The sequence below is a fragment of the Pipistrellus kuhlii genome, unplaced genomic scaffold, assembly GCF_014108245.1.
Source record: "Pipistrellus kuhlii isolate mPipKuh1 unplaced genomic scaffold, mPipKuh1.p scaffold_m20_p_2, whole genome shotgun sequence".
In the NCBI taxonomy this organism is placed as follows: Eukaryota; Metazoa; Chordata; class Mammalia; order Chiroptera; family Vespertilionidae; genus Pipistrellus; species Pipistrellus kuhlii.
Window position 1 is genome coordinate 182869869 of NW_023425515.1, and position 6000 is coordinate 182875868.

A 6000-nucleotide genomic window follows, 5' to 3' on the forward strand; every position below is an offset into this window, starting at 1 on the left:
GTTTTATAGATCCATTTATTTAGCAGTAAAATAAAATTTTATAAACATTAAGTCTCACTTTAGAGCTTTTACCTTGTCTTTGTAAACTATTGCTGTAGCAGCATTCAGAAAAAATAGATTCAAAGCTCAACTTTTCCCAGAAATCTAAATCTAATATCTAAATCTGAAAAATGTCCATTGAGGAAGGTCTTTATTCTAGATTTGCATTCATTTTTGTTTTTAATAGGCACAAATTATGAGTTTGGGAAATTTGGTTTTCTATACTCCTGTCATCTTTTTGTTCCCCAACCTAATTCATTTGATTTTATTTATGAGCCTGCTATATTAATGTGTGTTAGGAAGTTTTTACTTTATGATGAGTTAGACTTCTTTTGTAATTACCCTCCTGAGATTGGCATAAATATACCCCTTCCCCATAATGGAATTCTAATTTTTATTTGATCACTCATTTATAGCAGTTGCTTAAATGTATGTATATGACATTGTTTTAATTTTTTAAAAGCAAAAATGTTCTAATAAGTTGCCAGATTTTTAATAAACCCACATTTGGTCAATTAATATGGAAATTAAGTTACTATGGTTCTGAAGTTAGTTTTTTTAAACAAGAGTTCAGCATAATTTTTTAGTTTTTTTAGTTCCTTTGGTTATTCTGCATAAGAAAGCCCAATGCTTTCTATAAATAAACAATTTTTCTCTCACTTGACTTTGGAATCTGACTTAGGCAAACCCTCTTTTTTAAAAAGGTTAGAATACATCAAAATAAATTACATATTTTAAATTCCGAAAGAGAAGGGATATAAAATTCTATTCCTAGCGAAAAGCCATATAATATTCTTGAAACTCATTACATCATTTGCCTCCTGCCCATTTGGATAATCATACCTACGTTTTATTAATTGTGTATTATTTGTAAAACCAAACCCTTCCAGTAAATACTTGCTATAAGGCTATTGTTAATTTCAAAGACTCCTTATTATGTTAAAATTTGCTGCTTTGATTTTCCAAAGATAATTTGATTATATTGAGCTATCCATTATAATCAAAGTAATGTGGAAGAAATAGTAATATTAATGATATCATTAATTATGTGAAGTTTCTTAATTGAGGAGCTATAAAAAAGCCTTATAGAAAGAGTGCACTGGATTTATAAGTGTGTTTATGTTCCTCTAAGAATGAGAGCTTCTGTTAACTTAGTTGTTCAGAGTAAGCAAGTGGAGTAGTGAAGTGGATAACTGACTAGAGAATCCAGAATGACAAATCCATTAACCAGTCATGTTTACTTTTGCATAGAAGTTTGTTGATTAGTTCTCATCTTTGAAATGCAAACACCAAGCTTTAAAAATATTGCATACTTAAAGCATGGGTCAGTAATTTAAATATTTTAATTTGAAGTAGTTACTGTTAATCTTTATAGAAAAGTTTTCTTTTAAAATGTGTATGCATATATATATATATATATTTTTTTTTTTTTTTAGAGGTTACCAGAAGCTCTGGGTTTTTTTTTTTGTTTTGCTTTTGTTTTGTTTTTTTAATCATTTTCAGATGTTATCCAGAAATCTGCAAGTATACTTTTCCTGTTTTAACTCCTTCCTTTTATCACCTGACTATCAGGGAAGCGAGGTTGAGGCTGCCCTGACCTGACATGTCATGATGTCGACTTGCTAGGTGGGGTTCGCTGGGGACGATAACCAGTGGAATTGTTGGTAAGAACTTTTTTTTTCCTATTTTTTTTTTATTAGTAGTGGGGCATTAAGTGTGGGAGAATGCCCATATCCTATAAGTGGGCATTTATGTTGGCCTTATAGAAAAATAAGATTTTTAATAATTTTGTTCTTAATAGGAACATATAATAAGTACTTCATGCTCTTTATTCTCAAATTGATAGGTTAGCAGGAAAGGCCTACAATATGAAGTAATGAAATACTCCGGGTATTATTTTAAGTGATCAGAAGACACTTTATAAGATAGATTCTAAATAATGTCTCTTGGCAAGACAATAAATTTGCTTTCTTTTACTGTGATTTCAAACAATCCAATATCTTCATTACATTTACATTTTTATTTGGTATATTTTATTAGCATATAATGCATCTTAAGGGATATATATTGCAAACTAATATTAGTAAAAATAGGACAATGTTGATAGAAAGGAGGTGTTAAACACTTAAGAGAAATAATTTTTTTAAATCCTCTAAATGAAATCTTAACATTGTAAAATGAAACTTACATTTTAGCAGTTTGAAAAACAATAGTTGATTCAGTATAAAGATACATTTGATATAACAACTTTGTGTCAAGAGGAAAATACATAGGTGAAATATTAGGACCTTGAACATAGCAGAAACAAATTAATCAACTTGTGTTTCATTTGAAACAAGGGAAAGTTGATAGGATTAGTAGATATTGGTAGAATTAATATTTAGATTAGTGCTAAATATTAAAATCTTTAATACTCATTAGGGAATTCCATTAAGGTAAAGTATAAATTGAGGAAATTAAATTTAATAACTAGACATTTCTGATCAAACCATCTAAAAATGTAATATAAGCACTGATTGAAAATAATTTTGGATTTTCATGCCTGAAGAATCTTCTCACTATTCTTACGCCTTCTTTGTTGTTTGGGTATCAGTCCAGGAAGAATCTCTAGGTGTTAAACATGTGCTAGTTGGTGTCCTGAATGTAAACACTTATCTCTAAGCTTGCTGTGTAGACTAGTTGAACATCACTGCAGTGAAATACTTGAAGAACTTTAGCGATTGTGTCGTTATGTTAAGGTCCTTGTTCTCTTCTGAAACATTTTATACATGTATCAGTGGTAGAAAAGATCAAAGTATAAAACTTTAAGATTGCACTTAATGCATACATTCCTCAAATATAAATAAGGGCTTTCATTTTATGTAGTAACTTTATCAGGATCCCATGAACATCTTATCTTGATTTGTCATTTGGACAAAAGGGACTTCTGTAGCCTGTTCAATTGTACTTCAATGATGCCTATTATGATGTTTAGCACTATATTACAAGGCTATTTCTATAATTAGCTAAAAGCTCCTGCAAACATTACGTTGCTGATACGCATACAGTAACATGAGAATATTAAAATAGAAACACTTAAAAGACCATTTAATCAGCAGTTTAATAAAAACTTTTATTATTAAAAGCTTTTGGTACAGCGTTCAGGTACTATAACTGTATTGGAATATTTGTACAATGTTAAATATTTTTAATAAAATTTAACATGTTCAAAATGTTGTGTTGGTGATTTTGGGTGGTGTGTGATGGGGTTCCATTATACAAATCAAATTCAGTAGTTCTGTAATTGAGACATTTGAAGTCAAATAGATTTCCTATCTTCATTTGGGCACCTGTTCCATGGAAGGCAGTAAAGAAATAGGACTAAAAGAACTGACATCAAGGGGGTTTATTAAAGTGTCAGGAAATAGCTTTATTGGAGTTTATAGTGAGGTCTACTGATAGGGATGTTTGCTTTGGTATGACAGACTGCCATAACATTTTTCTGATGAAATTGTAGCATTTCCACATTAGAAATAATCCTAGAAAACATACAGAGGTGCGCAGAGGGAAACATTGTATGATGCTTTCAGTAAGCATTTTATTGCCCAGTGTCCTTGACCAACTGACGTGACATGCCAGCAAGTGAAGGAGGTGATAAAGGACTATTTGAGGAAGGCTGTGTTTGGATGCAGCAGCAGGTAATAACTTCGTGTGTAAGAAGTACCATATAGAGAGAGCCCCCTCTTTGTTTCTTACAGTACGTTTTATAAAGGTTTCTCTTTTCATGCTGATTCCCACTCTCCTGAAGATAGACTTAATACAGTAGCTTTTATTTTTACTTCTTTTCCTTGGGGTGTTCTTAGTTCCTTTAGTCAAAAGAGTAGAAGCCCTGCAATTTAGAATGGAAATCTACTTGAAGTAATATGCTTATTTCTTTGCAGACAGTACCAAATAACAAAAATTAAGGAGGAAGGTGATAGGAATCTAATGATTTATAAACATATTAAAGGAACTTTTCATAAGGCATAGTAACATAGTGTATCTTATCTTTTTTGAATGAAAACTGTTAAAGAGCTATGGGGAAGAAAAAGTGATTATTGTTTTAAAATAAAAAATAGACAAAATAACTTCCCATTGGCCAGTATTTTCCAGAAAGAGTTTACTGTTTTTGTTGTTTTCTGTTGTCCCCAAATCAAAGGTCACTGAGACAGGAAGAAATATTTTAACAGAAATAATCTAAACTTGGGCATCTTTAGATGTTGGTAGAGCTAGAGATGGAGCAGCTCACATATTTGTGGTGTATTTTTTCCCAAAAATAAAGGGGTTGCTTCTGACAGAGATTTTAAACTTAGGCTCTCTTGGTGTATTTTTGCTCTACCTAAAGCCCTGAATTTATTTAGTTAATTTTTAGAAGTAAGATTTTATTAGGTATTTTCCTGTGAGGAGTATTATATTCACATAAAGGAATATCTTTTGCCTATAGCTATGAAAATCACATTTCTATTAATTTAGACTTGAAATTTGTGACTGAAATCATGATCACGTATAGACATTTATTTTTATTTTTATTGATTTTTTATAGAGAGGAAGGGAGAGAGATAGAGAGCTAGAAACGTTGATGAGAGAGAAACATCGACCAGCTTCCTCTTGCACACCCCTTACTGGGGATGTGCCTGCAACCAACGTACATGCCCCTGACCGGAATCGAACCTGGGACCTGACGCAGACTGACGCTCTACCACTGAGCCAAACCGGCTTCGGCTCGTATAGACATTTTCTTAAAAACTAAACAAAAAGAGTTGGGAGTTTTTTCTTTGTTTCTTTAATCTTCACCTGAGGACATTTTCCCCTTGATCTTTAGAGAGAGTGGAAGGGGTGGGTGGTGGGGGAGAAAATCAGTGTCTGCACGTGTACTGGTTGCCTCCTGGATATTCTTAACCCAGGCCGGGGAATCAAACCTGCAACCAAGGTATGTGTCCTTTACTGATAAGCGAACATCTGACCCTTGGGTCCACATTCCAAATTGGCCAGGGCAAGAACAGTTTTTTTATTCAACTACAATGTTTAATATTGTCTTATCATACTGAAACTTTTCATGCTTCCTGTTAAAAAGTAGAAACTTACTAGATTAATCATATTTGACTATAAGCTATATACAATTTGATCTACAACCAACAATAAATATTATTATTGAACTTTTTAAATCATGAAAAGTAATGTAGGTATTATATTAGTTGTAATGTCATTTCTATTTGTCTTTCCAAAATGAGGGTGGGGGGATCTAAATGAGACCATCTGTATTGTATTTATCAAAATAATTTTGAAATAACTTCTGGTCATTATTTTAGTTTCCTAGTTAAATTGTTTAGGTCACAATTCATTATTCAACAATTTTCTCTAACTTTAATGTGAGTGGGAATCCCTGGGAGATTCTGTTTAAAAAAAGATTCTGATTCAAATGATTTGAGGTGAGGCAAGAGCCTGCATTTCCCACAAGCTCCTAGTGATGCCATCGTTCATGACTAGAATAGGTTGATTTCACGTTTGGGGGGAATTTCAGAAAGTAGACCTTAGTAGAAAAGGCACAGATCAAGGTAGTCTAGTTGAATTGAGATGAAAGTTTTTTAAATTTTGTTGAAGGCCACCTCAAAGTTACTAGTGTTTAGGATCCCAAGGGAAGGGTAGGAACATAATCTGCAAGAAAATGAAACTAATTTCGAAAAACGGGCTTTAATAGTTTTAGGGAATTGGTGGAAAATAACAATAGGAAGGAAAAAGCCTAAATTCAGGTCACTGAGGAAATGTCACGGCATGTTTACTTAGGCATTGGATCAGAAAACAAATTGCAACAAAAGTCATAAAAGATAAAAATAGCTACTGAAAGCTCAAAAAGTTAATAGGTTACTAAAAATACCCATGAGCTTTTTTGTTTGTTTTTTGAAATCTCTGCAAAAAAAAGTTAAAATTCATTAATTAGAGCAA